Source organism: Sus scrofa, chromosome 14, assembly GCF_000003025.6.
Source record: "Sus scrofa isolate TJ Tabasco breed Duroc chromosome 14, Sscrofa11.1, whole genome shotgun sequence".
Classification (NCBI taxonomy): Eukaryota; Metazoa; Chordata; class Mammalia; order Artiodactyla; family Suidae; genus Sus; species Sus scrofa.
The window spans coordinates 45,419,742-45,441,973 of record NC_010456.5 but is presented as its reverse complement, the minus strand read 5'-3'; the positions used below and the strand labels follow the sequence as shown (position 1 = coordinate 45,441,973).

Below are 22,232 nucleotides of genomic sequence, written 5' to 3'. Positions count from 1 at the left end.
AACAGCTCAAGAAGAAAAATTACGTGATCACATTAATCTGGGCAGAATAGAAAAAGTATAATTATTTTAAAGTAAAAGATATTTTTTAAAAATCATGGAGCCAGTTAAGATAAGAGCCAGGATTGAGAGCAAGGTCCTTTTGCTCTTATCATCAAAAGTTTGGTGGAGTTGCCATCATGGCTCAGCAGAAATGAATCTGACTAGCATCCACAAGAACACAGGTTCGGTCCCTGGCCATCGCTCAGTGGGTTGAGGATCTGTTATTGCTGTGGCTGTGGGGTGGGCCAGCATCTACAGCTCCAATTGGACCCTTAGCCTGGGAACTCCATATGCCATGGGTATGGCCCTAAAATAAAAGCCAAAAAAAAAAAAAGATTTGCTTACCATTCTGAACCTGCATCCTCATGGATACTAATCCTGTTCTTTACCACTGAGCCACAAAAAAGAACTCCCAGATAGTTTTCAGAATTCTCTTTCATAGAAACTTAAATAGCCAGCTATTTTTCTGCATCATAAATACGGCTTGATTCACCCTGAAGTTTTTCATGCCCAGTTTTTTGAGGACATATTTATATGTAAAGCTGGAGACAGATGTGTAAAACAAAAATTCCATTATTACTCAGGGTGCACATAGGACTAAGATTATGCTCAAATGAAACTATAACATTGAGAAACACCATCATCATTATAAAGATAAAACTAGGGAAGTTTCTGAAACATCAAAGAGGCAGTTTCTTGGGTTTTTCTTTTTCTTTTTTTTCTTTTTTCTTTCTTTCTTTCTTAGGGCTGCACAGCATATGGAATTTCCCAGGCTAGGGGTCAAATTGGAGCTACAGCTACCAGCCTATGCCACAGCCACAGCAACACAGGATCTGAGCTGCATCTGCAACCTGCACCACAGCTCACAGCAATACCTGACCCTTGACCCACTGCATGAGGCCAGGGATTGAACTTGCATCCTCTTGTATACTCTTCAGATTTGTTTCTGCTGCACCACAATGGGAAGGAGGCAGTTTATTGTTATTTTCCACAAGAGCAAACAAAGGGAGAAAAATGTTTAATTCTTGGGGAAAAGGAGAGTAAGTGTGTTTTTCACACTTGTGATTCAGATGTGTGTTCATTAAGTTCAATCAGATGATGACTAATGGCAAAAGGGAAAAGAACTATAAGGTGAAAACAACTTAAACCTTTGATGTTTTCATATGGGATCTCTAATTATACTGGTTCTTTTATAAGTGTTAAACTTGCTCTAAAGTCTCCTAAAAATAAACAAACAAACAACAGCAAAAAACATTTGAACCTATCTACAAAACAAACAGACTCATAGATATAGAGAACGGATTTGTTCTTCTGACGAGGGGGCGGAAGTAGTATGGACTGCGAACTTGGGGTTGGTAGATGTGAACTATTACATTTAGAATGGATAAGCATTCTACTTTTATAGCACAGGGAACTATATCCAATCACTGTGATAGAACATGATAGAAGATAATATGAGAAAAAGAATATATAAAGAAAAAGAAACTGGGTCATTCTGCTGTACAGCAGAAATTGATAGAACATTGTAAACTGACTGTATTTTAATTTTTAAAAAAAGACCAAAAAAAAGGAGTTCCCGTCATGGCGCAGTGGTTAATGAATCCGACTAGGAACCATGAGGTTGCGGGTTCAATCCCTGCCCTTGCTCAGTGAGTTAAAGATCCAGCATTGCCGTGAGCTGTGGTGTAGGTTGCAGACGCAGCTCGGATCCAGCGTTGCTGTGGCCCTGGTGTAGGCCAGCGGCTTCAGCTCCGATTAGACCCCTAGCCTGGGAACTTCCATATGCTGCGGGAGCGGCCCAAGAAATGGCAAAAAAAGACAAAAAAAAAAAAGACAAAAAATAAAAGAATAGATAAGCAATGAGTTCCTACTGTACAACACAGGGAACTATACCCAATCTCTTGGAATAGAACATGATGGAAGATAGTATGAGAAAAAGAATGTATATATATATATATATATATATATATATATATGACTGGAGTCACTCTGCTGAACAGCAGAAATTGACAGAACACTGTAAATCAATTATACTTTAATAAAAATGGAACTAAAATTTTTTTGAAGCTTTAAGAGAGTATGTAATACGATGATACTTCCCAAAATTATGTTAAGGAAATACTAGTAGCACTTCACTTCAGTAAAGAGTGTTACCATTTACAGTATAGGTACTCACAGTGTGGCCCATGGATCAGTAGGGTCTCATCTCCTGGGAGCTTATTAGAAATACAGGCTCTTGCACAGCAAAAGAAAACAAAAAGACAACTTACAGAATGGGAGAAAATAGTTTCAAATGATGCAACTGACAAGGGCTTAATCTCTAAAATATACAAACAGCTTATACAACTCAACAGCAAAAAAGCCAACAACGCAATGGAAAAATAGGCAAAAGACCTGAATAGACATTTCTCCAAGGAAGATATACAGATGGCCAACAAGCACATGAAAAAATGCTCAACATCCCTGATTATTAGAGAAATGCAAATCAAAACTACCACAAGGAGTTCCTGTCCTGGCGCAGCAGAAACGAATCCAACTAAGAACCATGAGGTTGCGGGTTTGATCCCTGGCCTTGCTCAGTGGGTTAAAGATCTGGCTTTGCTGTGAGCTGTGGTGTAGGTTGCAGATGCGGCTCGGATATGGCGTTGCTGTGGCTCTGGTGTAGGCTGGCAGCAACAGCTCTGATTAGACCCCTGTCTTGGGAACCTCCATATGCCTTGGGTGTGGCCCTAAAAAGCAAAACAAACAAAAACTACCACAAGATACCACGTCACACCAGTCAGAATGGCCATCATTAATAAGTCCACAAATAACAAATGCTGAAGGGGGTGTGGAGAAAAGGGAACCCTCCTGCACTGGAGGGTTGGTGGGAATGTAAGCTGTTACAGCCACTATGGAGAACAGTATGGAGGTACCTTAGAAAACTATACATAGAACTACCATATGACCCAGCAATCCCACTCTTGGGCATATATCCAGACAAAACTTTCCTTGGAAAAGACACATGCACCCACATGTTCATTGCAGCGCTATTCACAATAGCCAAGACATTAAATAAACCCAAATGTCCATTGATGGATGATTGGATTAGGAAGATGTGGTATATATACCCAATGGAATACTACTCAGCCATCAAAAAGAACAAAATAATGCCATTTGCAGCAACATGGATGGAACCAGAGACTCTCATACTGAGTGAAGTAAGAAAGAGAAAGACAAATACCATATGATATCACTTATATCTGGAATCTAGTATATGGCACAAATGAACCTTTACATAGAAAAGAAACTTATGGACTTGGACAATAGACTTGTGGTTGCCGGGGGAAGGGGGAGGGAGTGGGGTGGATGGGGTGCTTGGGGTTAATAGATGCAGACTATTGCCTTTGGACTGGATAATCAATGACATCCTGCTGTGTAGCACTGGGAACTGTGTCTAGTCACTTATGATGGAGTATGAAAATGTGAGAAAAAAGAATGTATATATGTATGTGTGACTGGGTCACCTTGCTGTATAGTAGAAAATTGACAGAACACTATAAACTAGCTATAATGAAAAAAAACTAAAAATCATTATATATATATAAAGAAAAAAAGAAATGCAGACTCTCAGCCCCACCTCAGACCTAGGAAATAAGCTTATGTATGTTAACAAGGTCCCCAATGATTCTTATGCACATTAAAGTTTGAGAAGCCTTGGTCTGCAAAGTACTTTCATGCAGATCATCTCCCCTGACAGCATAGCATGAACACAGGAGAAAGTGATATTGACCTTACCACATGCAGAAATCATTTCCCTTGGGGTGAGGGAAATAAGGATAATGATAGCAACTGTGGTTCTTAAGCCCCTATTGCACGCCAGTCACTCTGCATGGGTGATCATACTCATTTCATCCTCATCACACACCATGAGAGAGCTACTATTAGCACCATTTGACAGTTGAGGAAAATGAAGCTCAAGAGGGTAATTCACTCAAGATCACACAGCCAGGAAATGCTAGAGCCTGGATAGCTCCCTGGTCTCAGAGCCCCTACTTTTTCCAAGTGTTCAAGAACATGCTAGAATGAGAAAGAGACATCCACAGTGAACTGCTGCATTTAATTTTATTCTGTTTTATTTTTTTTAATTTTATTGAAGTTTAGTGGAATTACAATGTTGTGTTCATTTCTGCTATACAGCAAAATGATGCAGTTATACATATGTGTATTCTTTTTCATATTCTTTTCCACTATGGTTTATCACAGGATATTGAATATAGTTCCCTGTGCCATACAGTAGTTGATCCATCCTACATATAATAGTTTGCATCTGCTAATCCCAAACTCCCAATCCTTCCCTCCTCCAACCTCCACTTGAGAACCACAAGTCTATTCTCTATATCTTGAGTGTTTCTGTTTTGCAGATATGTTCATTTGTGTTGTATTTTAGATTCCATATATGTGATATCTTATGGTATTTACATTTCTCCTTCTGACTTCATTCCCTTAGTATGATTATCTATAGGTCCATCTATGCTTCTGTAAATGGCATTGTTTCTAGATTCCATATATGTGATATCATATGGTATTTATATTTCTCCTTCTGACTTCATTCCCTTAGTATGATTATCTATAGGTCCATCTATGCTTCTGTAAATGGCATTATTTCATTCTTTTTTATGGCTGAGTAGTATTCTATTGAATATATGTACCATATCTTTATCCATTCATACATCAATGGACTTTTTTTTTTTTCTTTTTGCTATTTCTTTGGGCCGCTTCTGCGGCATATGGAGGTTCCCAGGCTAGGGGTCGAATCGGAGCTGTAGCCGCCGCGCCACACCAGAGCCACAGCAACGCGCGATCCGAGCCACATCTGCAACCTACACCACAGCTCACAGCAACACCGGATCGTTAATCCACTGAGCAAGGGCAGGGACCGAACCCGCAACCTCATGGTTCCTAGTCGGATTCATTAACCACTGCGCCACTACGGGAACTCCATCAATGGACATTTAGATTGTTTCCATGTCTTGTTTATTGTAAATAGTGCTGCTATGAACATAGCAGTGCATGTGTCTTTGTGATTATAGTTTTGGGATTGCTGGATCATATGGCAACTCTATTTTTAGTTGTTTTAGGAACTTCCATACTGTTTTCTATAGTGGATACACCAATTTATGCTCCCTCCAACAGTGGAGGTTTCCCTTTTCTCCATACCTCCTCCTTGCCTGCATCTTAGAATTCCCCAGGAAACATTATGAAGCACTGTCTTTTGTGGTTGGACTGCTATGACAAAATACTACAGATTGAGTGGCTTATAGACAGCAGCAATTTACTGCTTACAGTTTTGGAGGCTGGAAGTCTGAAATGAGGGTGCTGGCATGTTTGGGTGAGGTTGAGTAACTGTCTTCTGGGTCCTGGACAAAGAGGTTGGGAATCTCTCTGGAGCTTCTTTTATAAGAGCACTAATTCTCATTCATGAGGGTTCCACTTGGATGACCTAATCACCTCATAAGGACACCACCTACTAATACTGTCACCTTAGGGGGTTAGGATTTCAATGTAGGAATTTTGTGGGGATAGAAATATTCAGACCATACCAACCCCACCCTATTATTGCTACTATTTTCTACTTTAAAAGGTACCTAAAAGCCTTACCTTGGGCTAAGTGTAATGCTGTATTCCTTAGGCTTTATCTTTGCACACAGTGAGATAGTACAGTATGCATTAGAGATTCTCAGTTGTAAATGCTCTCATATAACAAAATTTTGGTAAAACATGGATTTCAGTCCTTGACAGAGAGTGTTTCCAAGCTAGCCTTGAGAAAAACTACCTGTGTATCCTAGGCCTGGTGACCCACGGATTCCTCCCTGTTGGTAATAATGTTTTTAAAAGGACTTGACTTTGTAATGCTTGTAGTTTTATCAAAACTTTTAAGAATCAATCTAAAAAATGTGTTTCATTTTATTAGAATTTTAAAAATTGTCAAGATTACAAACCATGTTCTACAGAACCCTGCTTTCAGGAGATGTAGATAACGCTGTCTTTCTGTAATCAAATAATTTGGAATACTAGATCCCCCTCCAGGAAATTTATCCTGAACATTAGCATATGAAAGGCTTTGAGAAGTCCTATATTAACTTTGATTAACTCAATGTTTCACACTCACTTGACCATGGAAGACATGTATCTTAAGACATCTTTTAGAATCTTATGGGACACAGCTGCTTTCAAAGCAAGGTTCAGAAAACACGAAATCACTTATGATTACTTTTGTTAGTCTGCTATGACCCTATATTTACATAGTGGCAGCCTTTCCCACTAGAAGGGTAAGGCAAAGACCTTTCCTTTTTTAATCTAAATTTATGTACTGTAGACTAGTGAGTGACTCCTCAGGCCAACAGACCTTGAAAACGGCCTTTATTTCTGTGGGAAAACTATCTTTGCACCTACTCAGCCTGGAGAAACTCTGTATGTAAGTGAACTGTTGTAGAGAATGGAATTTGTAGAGGACTGTGGAACATGGATTAACCTCAAAAACCTGAGAAATTGGAACTGCTGCTCAAAACTGGGTTAGAAAACACTGGAAACCCATAGTTCTCTGTGGCCAAACCCAACTATAGTTATATTTGTGACTTTTATCAATCTGAAGGATATGCCCAGGGTCCAGCCCCATAATTAAAGAGTTTCAAGATTAGATTAGTTCATTATGTTAAGGTATGGCCACTTCTTCCTTTGGGGAACCATACTTGTCCTTCAATGGCAACTGCTGGCACCATGTAGATTGGAACTGCTAAGGAGATGGGCTGTTCATTACTTCAGAAACTGAGGGAGTCTTGTCAATGTAGAAACTGCTCAGTGCTGCACTAAGTCATTCACATCTGCTTGGACAGAGAGCCAAACTCATTCTTTCTCTCCACTCCTTTCCAGTCCTTTCTAGAACCAATGTAGTCTCTCTTTTCATATGTTGTTTTTTTTGCCTCAGGGGTACATAGTCTTTCAGTAATAAAGAATATAGTGACTTTGCTGCTTTCTAATTTCCATTCCCGCAGTTCCTCTAAAGATTGTAGATGGGTATGTGCAGTCTCTAAGCCCCCAGTGTGGCTTTTTTTTTAAACCTAATTTATGCAGATGCTTCATTAGAGAAAACTATCCTTTTGTCTCTTACCTAGTTTTTTGGTAATGAGCTGTGCAACATTTTTATAAATTAATGGTTGAGTATGTTTAAAGCATTTGTGAATTACTTATGAACATATTCTTATGATGAATAAATTTCATTAATCATTAAAAAATCGCTGTTAAGCAAGCTAACCTGTCTTATTAATGATTTGTGATGATCTTTTTTTTCAAACAGACCTTTATGAACTATTGCATGTAAGTACATAATAAAAGGAAATATGAATCCTCTTGCTGTAAAGCCCATACTGTTTTCTGTTACTGAAGTTCAAGGTATGAAAACATTCTTTACTCTCCCACATGCACACACTTAGCAGAGCCTTTGGCAGCACTGGTGGCATTAGAAGAAGCACCTTGTGGCTAGGGAGGCTTGGGCATTGTTTGTGGTGCCTCCATTCCTATACTTCTTACCCCATGTTGTGATCATGCCTCCCCCATGAGGTCATGAGCACAAGCCTGTGTTCGTCACCTCTTACCCTGATGCCCACTACAGCACTGCAGTGTCTGCCAAGAGAATTATAATGGTGTTTTAGCAAATTATGTCTGAGCCAACAGAAATGAGTAAATCAAGTTATTTTTCATTCTGGAGGGTTCTCAGGACCTGATCCTAAGGAGATGAGATAGAAAACAGGTATGTACTAACAGTGACCAGCTGTCTGACTTTGAGTAGATTGCTTCCCTTCTTTGTACTTCAGTTTCTCCATCTGGAAAATGAATGATTAATAACTTTGCATCCCCCCGAGTAATACTATAAAGATAAAGAGAAGAGAGAGATGAGAGCATGATGAGTGCTTTGTAGGCAAGATCTGTGTACCACTCAGTCACCATAATTGCCACTGTTATTATTTCTTTAGAGTGTGCAGTGTATTCAGTTTACTCCTTTGAAGAACACAGAAGAGAGCTAGCTGGAGTAGAAGGTTCAGACTAGTGAGACATGGAAGATGAGGCTGGTTAAGCAGTTTAGAATCCACCCAGTTTAGAATCCATCTTTTTTGTATTGGGGAACTTATGGGATTTTGTCCTCAAGAGTTACCTCCCCCTACTTCCATCCCAAGTTGATAAAGTGAAAGCCTCAGGGAAGTGGTCTAGTGATGATTTAGAAGTCACTGGGCATAGATAATGCCTCCCCAAATGCCACCTTCTCTACAAATATCTTGCTCACAGAAGCCTTGGTTTATTGCCCAGATGCCATTAAATGCTATCAAAGATACTAGTTAAGAGCTTAAACTCTAGAATCAGACTGTCTGGGTTCAAATCCCAGCCACTTTCTAATTGTATGACCTTGGGCAAGTTCCTTAGCCTCTCTCTGACTCATCTGGAACATGAGGATAATTATAGTACTTAACTCATATGCCCTTGTGAGAATTACATTGACACATGTAAAATGTCTAAAATAGTGCCTGGCACATAGTAAGTCCTCAATAGTTTTAGCCATTAAAATGGATATTATTATACACTGAAAATTGAGCTAGGCATCATATACTTCATCATTCTGTCATCTAATGATAGATCTGAGACCAGAATTTGGCCAGAGCCTAAGCACATGAAGGATGGGGCCAGCTCCCCCTGGAACACAAACCCTGTACTTTATTTATGAGTAATATTAGATACAGCTTGCTTTATTTGAAGGTTAAACAGGAAAAAAAGAGATAAATGAAAAATTTCTATAAAATAAGGGTGGGGCAACATTGATTCCCAGAAGGTAAACAGACTTTTAAGTATTGTTTACTGTAGGAACTAAGAGAAAAGTTTTTACAAGTTTAGCATCCTTAGTAGGTACAAAAAGACATGAGATAGGAGTAAGTAACCAAAAGAAGAAAGCAGGTTGAGATGGAAAAAGGATCAGATGAAAAAGAAGATGGGTGATAGAAGGAAGAACTGTGGGAAACCTGAAAATGTAAAAGCTGCAGTAAAAGTGGAACTGAGCAGAACTGATACAGCGGGGAGCTGAATCAGTGAATGCAGAGTGAGCTCTATTAGAATACAGAAGAGAAGAACCAAGAAATAAGACAAGGATTGGAAAGTGTTGGTACAGGGCTTTGAAGATCTTTTTCTCCTCTTGCTCCCACATTTCCATTGACTGATGGTGTATTGCAAAGTGACTTCTTCTGCCAAGAGAAGTTTGAACCTGCTGTGTACCTGTGAACTTCACTTCTTTGACCCTTGACCAACACCAGAAGAAAAATTTTTTTGCCACATCCTTTACCCCCCATTTCAAATGAAATCTCTTGTCCAGCATGATAACCCCGAAAGTATCCCAGCACTTAGAATGGCTTGTTTTTACATTGTTAAAACACTGTAAGAAGAATTACTGAACTTAAAACCTTTTTTTATTGTACAAAGCAGAACTGTAGTGAGCAACATAATAACTATTTTCATTACCAAGAAACTTGAGAAATACTTGCCTGCATCCTTTAAACCCATGTTGAATGACCTAATTCTAAGCATAGACCTAATGGCAGATATCCATCATCAAAATTCTTTTATTATAATCTTCCTTAAAGAACCTGCTTTTGTTTTAATTATGTTTACAAGTCAGTACATATGATATGATCACAGTAATATAAGCAAAACAACCATACCAACGCACCAAAAAAAAGATTGTCAGGAACTATACTAAAACATTAGCACTGATTATCTCAGACAGTCATAGAGTAACACAGGTAGATAGGTAAACAGAGTTTTTCTGTATTTCATATATTCTGCATTGAACATAGAAACAACAGTCCTTTGCCTAAGAAAGAGGAAATATGATTTACAATGGCTTAAACAAATAGGGCTTCTTTTTCTCAAAAAACAGTAAGTGTAAGCCACCTGACAGAAGTTGAGAATAACAGGGCAATTCCCTTGGCCTTTCTCTCATGCAAGTCTCTTTTGCCTCATGGTAACACGGTTGCTGCTAAAGCTCCAGGCATCATGATTTATTCAAATCAGAAGAAGCAGGGGATGCTGAGCCAGCTGCTTCTGTATCCTTTTATCAGAAAAGCAAAAGCTTTCTCTAAAATGCCAGCAGACTTACGCTTTTGCCTACTAACCACAAGAATGTCACTTGACCAACCCTGACTGCAAAGGAGGCTGGGGAAGTGAATATTTAGCTTTCCAGATCCCTAGCCAGAGGCAGCAAGGGAAGAGGAGGAAGTGAAAATGGGTGTTGGGTGACTCACTCTTTGTAGTCTGCTGAAACATTTTAAAATATGTATTATTTTTATAATTGAAAAAATATTTTTGAGATTATTATGTTCAATTTTAATTATTATAGAATCTCAATAATGTAAAAAAAAAATGCATGCCAAAAGGACAAAAAGAAAGCCACAACAGCATTAAAGTTGTATGCTCTGAGTCTTGACATTAATAGTATTCTGTGTTAGTGTTTCTGTGTGTGATCAGAGGGGGAGAAACTGGGTGGTTCCTTTACTTATATGTACAAGGAAGATGTGGTTGGCTAGAGATGGGAGTGTAGATGGACAGGTGACTGGTCTGGCAGGATAGACAGACAAGGACTCACCTCTTCCTGAGGTAGCAGGTTTGTGAGGTGTGTCAAGAACAAACAAATGTTTTGGGAAGCCCAATGTTTGGTTATTCCTACAGATTTCTCTGATCCTGTGAGTCTGCAACTTGAATAAAGGAGGTAAATGGGGAGTTCCCGTTGTGGCACAGTGGTTAACGAATCCGACTAGGAACCATGAGGTTGCGGGTTCCATCCTTGCCCTTGCTCAGTGGGTTAAGGATCTGGCATTGCCGTGAGCTGTGGTGTAGGTTGCAGACGTGGCTTGGATCCTGAGTTGCTGTGGCTCTGGCGTAGGCCCGCGGCTACAGCTCTGATTGGACCCCTAGCCTGGGAACCTCCATATGCCGTGGGTGCGGACCTAGAAAAGGCAAAAAGACAAAAAAAAAAAAAAAGGAGGTAAATGGGTTTCAGATTTAAAGTGGCTCACAAGAGGAAGACACATTTAACTATTCTGTAATGTGCATGAGTGAGCCAGCCTTAGGAGCCTCTAATTTCCAAAGTAAATTCCTCTCATTTAAACAGAAAGGGAAGAAAAACTGAAAACAGTAAATGGATTCCCATTTCCAATCCCATTTTGCTCTTTTCCATGTTTTTGAAATTGCCCTAACCAAAAGCCCATGTACTAATAGAAAAATGAGCAGAATATATGAATCACTTGTTTTGATAGCATTATGCTTAATCTAGCTAGAACACTTCACACAATCATAGAGTTTGAGTTTTCTATCCAGTGTGAATTTTTAAAATGAAGCTTTTCAGACCCGATTGCATTGGGAAAGCAGATTTCATAATTTGCTCTCCAGCCTTGCTGGAAAATCCATCTGTCTTTGCAATTGAATTTGCAAAGTGAAATCATTTTGAAGAGCTGTTCTTTTGGCCAGCTCTTCTGCTCCTCCTCCCTTTCCCTCTTCATTTCCAGGGCTCCCTGTTGGTCTGGGCAGACCATGCCATCTCTTGTCCTCTTGGGCTGATGGAGTGATGTGGCCTCGGGAGACAGGCATTGTCCTTACTGCAAATTGCACAGTTGAATTCTGCAGCAGTTGCTGCCTCAGGTTCTCAGAGAGGTGAAGTACTCCAGGGGAAGAGTGCTGGGCTGGGAGGTTGTGGGCCTGAGCTCGGTTCCTAGCAGTGTGACTCAGTGACCATGTGGCCTTTGTGAGTGTCTTCAAAAGCAGGCTCAAATAAGATAATGGAGGCCCAAAGACTTTGAAAACTGACAAGCACTGTAAAATGTTAGACTGGCCTCTATTCAGTAATTCAATGAACATTTTTGGAAACACTGAGTTTGGGTTATCTGAAGTACATACAGTAGGCAGATTTATGAGACTATGCTTAGGAGAGAACTGTGAGCTGGAATTGTATATGTGGGAGCACATAATTGGTTCTTGTTGTCATAGTATTAAATGAAATCACAAAGGAGAATTTTGTATATCATTGTTATTATTACACTACCACTATTTTTATTATTTAGGGAAGGGTTCGCCTCTTCCTCGTTATCATAATGAAATTGGGAGGAAGCCCATAGATGATGTTTTCTCATTTATCTTCTCAGTGAATTACATTTCACAGGTAAGAAACTGGTGAAGGGGATCAGTTAGAACACCAGATTTTAAAATTAAGTTTTCCAGTTTCTTAGCCTTTTGCTTAAATTATTAGACACCAGCCAAAAGACTTCCCAATTAATTAGTTTTGATGATTTATTTTAACAGCTTCAACTGTATGACAGTACAGAAGTAAAGCTGTTTTTTTTCAGATTAGTAATTAGTGCCAGGGTATAATCAGCATCCAGTGTTCCTCAGTGTATCTCTTGGCATTTAGGGATACAAGTGTTCTTCATTGTGGGGGGTACACCTAGCCCCACCCACAGCCTATCCATGTGGGCCCCCAGATGTTTTGACAATCAAAATTGCCACATTTCCATTTCTAAATACCCCGGGGGGCCTCCTCTTCCCCACCACACACACTGAGACCCTTAAAGCAATGATCTCTATTTCTCTCATCATATGCAGAGCTTGGCTATAATATTCTCAGAGCCCTTACTTTTGCACTCTCCTTAGATCATACACCCTGGTATCAAGTTCCCTTTGGGAAATATGATGGCATTTAAGACAAAGTGAATTATACTCTATAGTAAAATAATGTTAGAGGAAAAGGTGTATTTTGATTTTGTTATTTGTAATGTCAAGCACCATGGTAATTGAAACTGTTAGCATTAACAATGATATCCTAGAAAATGAAGTATCACACACACATTCACTGTTTTATTTGATCTTTGTGATAGCCATCTGAAATAGATAAGAACTTGAAGCCAGGAGCAATAACTTTCCTAAGAGTATGAAACAGTGAAATGGTAAAACCAAGGACAGGAAACTTCTAATTCTGGTCACAGTGCCTTTCTCACTATAAAGTGCCATCTCTGAGTAACTGGCACTTCTGCGTTATTAAAGCTGTTAGAACAGGGCCAACTAAACAAACTGCAGCAAAATCAAGAAGTGACAGGCTAGAGGGGCAGGCAGATGGCCGAGGCAAAGTCAGTTGAGCATGCAACAGATGTGAAAGAGGTTTTTGATTGCTTGCTTGTTTATAACTTGTTTTATTCCATAAACGATTTTACTTAGCTTATCAAATGATGATTCACTAAAAATAGAAAATAGAAACTCAAGATCAGAAATACAAATAAAAGCAGGGAACCAGCATCAGGGAAAAGAACCTAAACATGCAGCCCATAAAGGCTAACACAGGTGTTAAATAGAGTTTGATATTTGAGCCAGAGCTTCCTGATGGTCAAAGCAAAAGGAGAAAGCCGTAATTATCATTACCCAATAGATGGAAGCATAGAATTCCTCAGGGGAAGGAAAATTAAATTCTAAAAGAAATTTCTCAAAAGAGGTTTTACATAAGGGATTTTGGTAACAAAATTTATAGTATCAATACAATTTTAACAGCAAAGATTATAATAGATTTCCATGTGCTTTTTCTAATTGCAAACTTGAATGAAAACCAAATCAGCTAACCTTAAGGCATTAAGATTAAACCTCAACTGGGAGTTCCCACTGTGGCTCAGCAGGTTACAAACCCAACTAGTATCCATGAGCATGCAGGTTTGATCCCTGGCCTCACTCAATGGGTTAACGATTTGTTGTTGCCGTGAGCTGTGGTGTAGGTCGCAGACATGGCTGGGATCTGGCATTGCTGTGGCTGCGGCCTGGGCCAGCAGCTGCAGCTCCAGTTCTACCCCTTGCCTGGGAACTTCCATATGCTGTGGATATGACCCTAAAAAGCAAAAAAAAAAAAAAAAAAAAAAAAAAAAAAAAACAACTAAACCCTCAATTCACTGAAGCCTATTCTGTGTGGATCCAAGGTAATTTGGTTAAAATTTATGGATTTTAACAGTCTTTCTTGTTCGAGGGCTAGAATTGAGAATATCCCAAAGTGCTAATGACCACCCAAACCCCTCATGAAGTGTCTATTAATAGGTATCTCTCTCCTCACACAGACTTTTAAGGACAGTTTGAAATTGTAGCTTAGGACAAGGCTTGAAGTATTTGTATTAGATGGCTCATCTATGTGGATGTGTTAAGGTCTGGTGCAATAACAACAGCCCAAAAATATTGGCCCCAAACAACAAAGTATTATATTCATACACTACCTACCACAGGTTCCTATAAGCCCTTGGGGGCAGCTGACACAAAGATTCCCAGTCAGGGCTGGGCAGGCGAGCCTGGACGATTGTAGTCCAGCCCTTCAGTGCTTCTGTCTGAAAGTGACACCTTACTTATACTCACACTTCCTTGGGCAAAGCAAATCACTTGGCCATGCCTAGCTTCTGATGAGTGAGGAAATAGATGCCTGGATGCAGAAGAGAAGCAGAGAATAGGGAATGTTAGTAAAATCTTTCACACAATGCTGAGAAAGGCAGGCACCCAAAGCAGGGTGGAAGAGAGCAAGAGGGCGAGTGGGCGGCTTTGAGGCTGGCTCATAAATGCCATTGTAATTGGCCTAATCTTTACATGACAGGCCAGAGGAACCCCCAGAAGGTGCTCTAGGAAAGTGGGAGTGGACCAGTTCCAGAGGCTCAACTCAAGGGAGGAACAGAAGCTATCTGCCTTTCCGTGATTCTGTCCCAGGGCTTGAAACAAAAGAAATGTTTGCTTCACATCGAATCTAACTCCCTGTAACATTCTCTGCATTGTGAACTTATGAGGGTGCCTCCCTCCTCTTATTGTGATCCAGAATGAAAACCAGGCATACATTGCCTTTTCCAAACAGTGACTAATGGCCGGGCTTGGCCAGGCAGGCCCAGAATATTTTTCACTCTGCTCTGGGCTGCGCACCAAGTTCTCTCACAGTGGCCTGGTCACAGCTATTAGGGATGCCTGTGCCTAGCGCTTCCTACCTCATCATCCATCTCCTAAGCCCCCTTTGTAGCCACCTCCTTTTTAATAGGTTTAATTATTATTTCCCCTACTTCATGGCCTAATTAATCTTCCCCACTGCTGCAGGATTTACCGCTGTATAGGCCCCGGGAATCACTGAGCTGCTCACCTGCAGTCTTGGTTTTAACTATCTGAGGGAAGGTAGGAAGTGGAGCTATGTACAAAGGCAGTGAAGTATTTGTGAACTCCAGTGGGCTCCAGGCTGGGTTCTTGTCACCGTGTTTCAGCCCAGGCCTTTGGGACAGTGGCAGGAAGGACTACAGAGGAGTTGCCTCAGCCTCTTTTCAGCCTAAGGGAAGCCTTGAGGGCCAGCGATTGTGCAATTAGGGCCTCTCTATTTCTCTTTCCACTACGTTTTACTTCCTCCAAGTTTGGTTACAAGATGAATAAATTCTGGGGATCTCAGGTACAGCATGATGGCTATAGTTAATAATACTGTTATTGTAAGAGAGTAGACCTTCAGCATTCTCACCACAGAAAGGTGATAGATGCCTTAATTGATTGTGGTCATCATTTCACAAAGTATATGTCTATCAAGTCACATTGTACTCTTTAAATTAAATATATAATTCTCATATATATAATTTTTTGGCTGCATCCACAGCATGTGGAAGTTCCTGGGCCAGGGATTGAGCCCTTACTGCAGCAGTGACAATGCCAGATCCTTAACCTGCTGCACCAAAAGGGAACTGCTAAATATATATAATTTTGTCAATTATACCTCAGTAAAGCTGGAAGGATTGGTAAGACAGGTCGTTTCCAGTGAAGTGTGCTCATGGGATGAAATGGTGATCTGCAAGGATTTCCTCGGTTTTATCATAGCAAGCTCCTTAGGGTTGGAACTGAAGGGAAGGGCAATTGGGATCTGGGATAGAAGTGCCACTGTATTCTCAATGTCACTGAAAACATCCTGAATTGCTGTTGAAGCAAAAGAAGATAACAGGCTCTTAACTTCACTTATCCTTTGGCGGAACAGGGAGAGCCTGGTGGGTTTGGTAGAAAAAGTAGACAGATATAATTAAGATAAATGAGACATGATGGCCTGGCATTTTCCTGAGGTGTTGCCCACAGAGATGATTACTTCTGCCTCCTCCTGTGTTCCCAAGTCTCTTAGGATTTTCTGATCTCTAATATATAGTTCGCTGGTCGAGAAATGAATTTAGCCAGATCATCACCTTGTTTTGACATAGTTGCCACAGAGTTGGTTTGCCACAACAGTATACTAATGTTAATAAAGAGGAAATGGGTACAACATCATGACCACCTTTCACTAGAAGGCATTCCAGCTTCATTCCCAATGGGGAGCAAGTGAAATAGCATGGACTCCTGAGTCAGGAGAACCTAGGTTCTAATATCGGTCCTGCCACTTGGAGCTTTTTGGGCCTGAGTAAGTTCTTGTACCTTCTGGGTCTCTGAGACCACGATTATTGAACCTCACAAGATTACTTTGAGGAGTGAGTGAGATCACCAAGTGGAAAACCAGGCTCAGGTTCTCAGGTAAAGCTTACCTACCAGGAAAAAGTTATAGCTGTAATCATATGATTAGTAACATTGGAATAATCTGCCACTTAAAAATATCTATACCTTTGCATCTTCCACTGGCAAAAATAATGGAGACTTGCCTCCAGGAACAATTGTCCCCTGAAAATGGGTTAGGTAAAACAGCCAGTTGACTGCATTTATAGCACAGAGTACTGTGCTCTCATGCTTTTAATTGCAGCCATTTGTTTACTAACCAGATCTGTCCCCTCCTCCCCATCCCAAACTTTGAGATATTTGAAGTACATTATAGAGGATTCTATGTGGAGACTTGAAATGGAGAGGATCCAAGGAAACGAGTGATGTCTAGAGTTGGAATAATGGGTCCCCTGGAGAAATGAGGGTACATTCTCTGGGGAGAGGGAGGATTGAGAGAAACAGCTAAGAATATGTGTTGCTGCAGAATGTTCTGTGGAACTGGTTTTCTCAGTTACCATTCCCCTTCCCTTTCCACTCTTCCTCTTTGATAGACAAAGTATCACCCTATCCTTTAAGATAATTTGAAATTAAAGACAAAAGTAAATATCATGATGATGAACAAATCAAGGCAGTGGGACAAAGCACAGGATTGTCCTGCCTACACATGTCCCTCTCCCATCCTGAAGAAGGCTATAATGTAGGCTGGTGTAGCTGTAGAGGCTGGTGACCAGCTGATTTCTTTTTTGCTACTGGGTTTCCAAAGACGAGAAATGAATTTAAACATCCACATCAGGACTTAGCTATGGGGAAGTTACTTGATCCAAAAGGAGCTACACACCTCTCTGCGTATCTTGATTATTTGATTTAACTTTGTATTACCGAAAATTTCAAACACATACATATACACACAGAGAGAGCAAATAGTATAATGAATCCCCACGTATTTATAACCCAGTTATCAATATTTTGCTAATATTATTTCATCTGTCTCTGTAAACACACGTATATGCTTACTTTTCTCCTCTGCTGGAGTAGTGTTGAAGCAAATAGTAGACACCATATTGTTTCATCTGTAAGTAATTTCATATGTATTTCTAGCGGATGAGAAATTTTTAAAGTCCAGCTGCTATCCCATGTCACACCTAGTAAGACTAAGTACAGTTCATTTATGTGTTGAAAGCAGATGGGCTGGTGCAGCTGAAGGTACATGGGTCAGGAGTCCCTCTCCCAGATCGGTAACAAACTCACTTCCTCTCACTGGGCCAGGGTCACATTATTTATAAAGTTAGGCGAGCTCTTCCAGTTCCCAAATCTTGATACTTCCTCAGACTAGCTGGTGATTTGGCTGGGATGTACCTGAACTCAACCTGTTTGAAACCGTAGGAAAAAATAGATGAGCTCTTAAAGCCCCATTTGGATCATGCACTATTACCAGTCATAATAATAATATTTTCAGTAAATGAAAGGAGTGCATCCATCATTTGTAGAAGTACACTGAGGCCCTACTTTTAGAGAATTTGCAAGAGAAAAGGCTGCCAAAATTCACTGCTAGAATGCTAACTTTCCCTTTCAGGAGAATTCTTCTGCTAGCCTTGTCCTGTTCACAACTCCCTTGGTCTTTGCTGGGAATTGTTAATAATAGAGGCAGAATGTATTGGGCACATGCTATGTTCCAGCCACTTGTGCTAACTCCTAGCAAGCATGACTCCTTAGCCCTCAAACAGCACTTTGCAGTAGGTATTATTATTCCCATGGAGTGACGATTCCTGATGCATAGCGGGAGGCTTACAGTGGGGATGTATAAATCCATAGCCATGTGTCCTCTCTCCACACACCTTGTGAGAACTGGGCTTTGTGAGGGTCTTCTGCCCCACTAATCTTCATTTAATTCCCCTCCCTGCGGCACGTTGACACCTAGCGGGCCCCTGCTGACAGGCCCTCTGTAAGTCTTCATCTGAGTGACGGCCCTGAAAAATCAAGCTGTGGTCTCGAAAGAGAAGGAGGATCTGTAGATTATCTCCTCAGCATGTGCAGTCACTCTGCTGGCAGCTCTCAGGGCCGCTTTTATGTTGCCTCAACAAAGAGAAGGGCTGCCAAGAGAGTGTAATGTTCCGTTCAGAATTCTCCAGGCTGGCAGTGGCTGGGGCAGTGAATACAGTGGGCGGAAGAAAAAATTCCCATCTTAGCCGGCCCATCTCCTCTTACCCTTGCCTGCGTCTGGAAGTCTTTGTTTTGAGAATCTTCCTCTGATTCTTTATAGACTGTTGGAAGTGTCAGCCGAGGAGGAAGGAGGGGAGGAGGGGAGTTGCGGGCAAGCTGGCTGGGAGTTGGATCGGTTTGCCATAACCAGCAGGCAGTTTCTTTCACAAATCATTGAACCCTGGGTAGCCATTATCATCCCAACTGCTCCCTATTAACTAGCCAGACTCTGAAGGCCTTGAGAATAAGAGAAATAGAATTCCTTTTCCTTTGAACTCTAGTTCTCTGAATACTGCACATACAATGTTTAGGTAGAATGCTATAGTTAACAAAGCTTATTGATTTACACTATTATGTTTCTCATACCATTTCTTTGAGGTGATTATAATTATTATATAATAATTGGCCTTATTAATAAGACAACAAAAAACATCAAAAAGTTTTCAATTTAAAAAAAAGGCTCAGAGACAAACTTATGGTCTCAAAGAAACTCAGCTGAGTGAGGTGGGAGCCTCATTTATAGGCCCTAGGCTTGTGAAATGGGATTTTTGACTTATAGTTCTGTGCCTTTTTCCATTACAGTGTGCCTTCCAGATACTTAGCCAGCTTCCTATAAGGGTACGGTGCAAGTGAGAAGGATGAGGTGCTAGCCAGTAGACCTGTTTCTTTGGTGGTAAGGGGCAAACAAAAGACCGGAGGTTCCTCAGTGGCCTTCTCTGAAGGTCCCATGCTGCTTGCTTCCTTTTAACATCTTAGCAACCAATTAATGATCACATTGGCTTAAGAATTATTGCTGTGAAGTCCAAAAGCTGTGGGAAAAAAATCAATGCAAAGGCATCGCTGTAGGGGAAAGTGCTCAGAGGGATTTGCAGGGCCTCCTGCTGCCCTTCCCAACTCTGGCTTTGCTCATAACCATGCACTTATGGCTGGGCAGGTACTTTGACTCTTATTTTAGAGATGCAGAAGCTGAGGAAGGAGGGAATAAATGATTCACTTCCTCTAAGGATACCTAGAAATTTGAAACCTAAAAGTTTCTCTTTAGATAAAAGCAATTTAGATACAGGCCACTTTCAGGTCTTTAGCACTGAGATGTTTCTGTCACTAATAATTTTTCACCACAAACAGGGTTTCAGGTGATGCTAGTGTAGTGTCTTTTGGGCAGTTTAGAGTTTGTAACCTTGAGAGAGGTTCTGGAAAACTGATCCTTCCAGCTTAGATACCAGTGACATCTCCAACCCAGGGGAGTGACCTGACCCAATTCCTGGGAATATTTCTCTTATTGATTCAGAGTTTCAAAAATACTTTGAGTAATTTTTTAAACCAAGGATTGTGCCTTCGTCTAGAAAAACCATTTAAAATACAGAGAAGCAGAATTTCACCACCTGAAGATTACTAATAACATCTTAAAAATTTTGTGCTGTATGTATGTGTAAACATGTAAGTATATACATACATCCTTTTAATGTTTTTATTAAGTGTATTGTTTTGTGACCATATATCCTCTTAATATAGTGTAATTTTCCCCATGTCAATATATAAACTTCTACTTTACCATTTTTAATGGCACCATGTTATTCTATCAACAGAGTACCATGATTTACTTATTTTAAATTATGAAAGATTTTATTCATACAAGAAAATATATAGAATAATTACCCTAGTTTGTTTAACTCTGCCACTGCAAGAATTCCCTTCCCTGGGAGCATATAGAATTTCAGTAACTAATATTTGAATCACTTTATAGTTTATATTGCACTTGCACCTGTTCTATTTCATTTGATCCTCACTAGTATCCTCTAAGGTTGGTATAAAGATTATTATTTTTATTTTATAGATGAACTAAAAAAAGCTCAGAGGCTAAATGGTTTATCTAGTGCCCCAAATCTAGATGACTAGACCCAGAGACAGGTATAACTCCTGTGGCAGGGCAGACTTCCACTGCAGGGAAGGGAGCAAGTCAGGCCCAGAGGAGCGGCATGCTCTTCTCTCCCCGCCAACCCTCCCCTGCCTGCCCCCACCGTACTTCAGTTTTTATTATGTATATTGACAGTACTTGTTTCACCACTGTCTCCCTTCTGCCCCAGTGTGCTTTTAAGAGCAGATGTGTTTCTTCCTTTCCCTCCCTGTGTGCTCCCCACCACAAGGCTTAGAACACAATAAATATTCAGTTAATATTTGCTGGGTCAGTGTGTAAGTGAATGAATGAGTGAATGAAATGTGTTGTAGAGCTAAGGAAATTGCAAAAGTTGGATTTTGACAGCTTTCTTGATACCTCTATTTTGAGTTAATACATTTTAGCAAGAAACAATTTGGTGTTTTTGAGTTCTTGTACTTCTTCAGGTTTTGGTCACCAGTGCAAAGTTCACACACCGATGCATAGAAAAGTATGTTCAGAACCAAGGGTAAATAGAAATCTTTTTTGTGTACTAAATCCTTCCACCTTTTCCATGCCTCTCACCCCAGTCCCAACTGGGATGAACCAGGGTCTCCTTAAAGGTGCTTCCCAAATTACCATTATGATATCCCTCATTTGGAACTACTTTATATTTATGATATTTATATCTCATTTTGAAGCTGCTTGTAAAAACAACAGCTTAGCTTAGCAGCTATAGCATAGTTTATGAGGGTTGTTTGAAGTGTTATTATTGTTAACTGTAAAAGCTGGGTGGCAGAATTACAAGATATTTTGGAACAAAAATCATTCAAATCCCATCACCTAACAGGGGAGCTGTTTTTACTTTTGCATAATCCCCTCAAGGTCTTATCCATGTGCACACATTCATTTTCATAGTCATTGTCAGAGAGAACATGCAGCATTGTTTTCTGCTTTTTCTGCTTAACATTATTGCAAGAACATCCACCCTCCCCCGTTTTTATGCATAGACTTCATAATTATCTTTTTAATGACTGCATAATCCCCTATTGAGTTTATATACCAAAATGTACTTATGTGATCCCCCAGTGTTTGCCATTGAAGATGTTTCTGATTTTTCACTAATCTATAACACTGCAGTGAAGATTGTTATGTGTATAGCTTTTGCATTTGTCGAATAATTTCCTCAGAAGACATTTCCACGAGCAGGACTGCAGGGTTTGAGCAGCACCGTGTGTGTGTGTGTGTGTGTGTGTGTGTGTGTGTGTGTGTGTGTGTGTGTGTACGCATTTTGCTATGTTGCTTCTCCAAAGGCTGTTCCCATTTTTGTCCAGCAGTTGATGTGTTTACCAGCTTCCAGGCCACCTCATCAATATAAGATGTTTACATTTCTTGTTTGCTAATTTAGTAAAAGTAAAATGGTACTTCAGGGTTGCTTAATTTTGCATTTCTTTGATTATTAAAAGAAATTAACATTTCCCCCTGTGGTTACTCTTTGTATTTGTGTGAGTTGTCTGCTCATACTTATTGTTCTTTGCCTATTTCAGTAAATTGGGGTCTTGAT

At 40.2% G+C, this 22,232-nt stretch overlaps 1 protein-coding gene across 1 annotated transcript in view; it reads left to right on the top strand.

Annotated features, from left to right (window-relative positions):
• Positions 1-22,232, top strand: part of TTC28 (tetratricopeptide repeat domain 28) — a 607,234-nt gene that overhangs the window by 483,053 nt on the left and 101,949 nt on the right.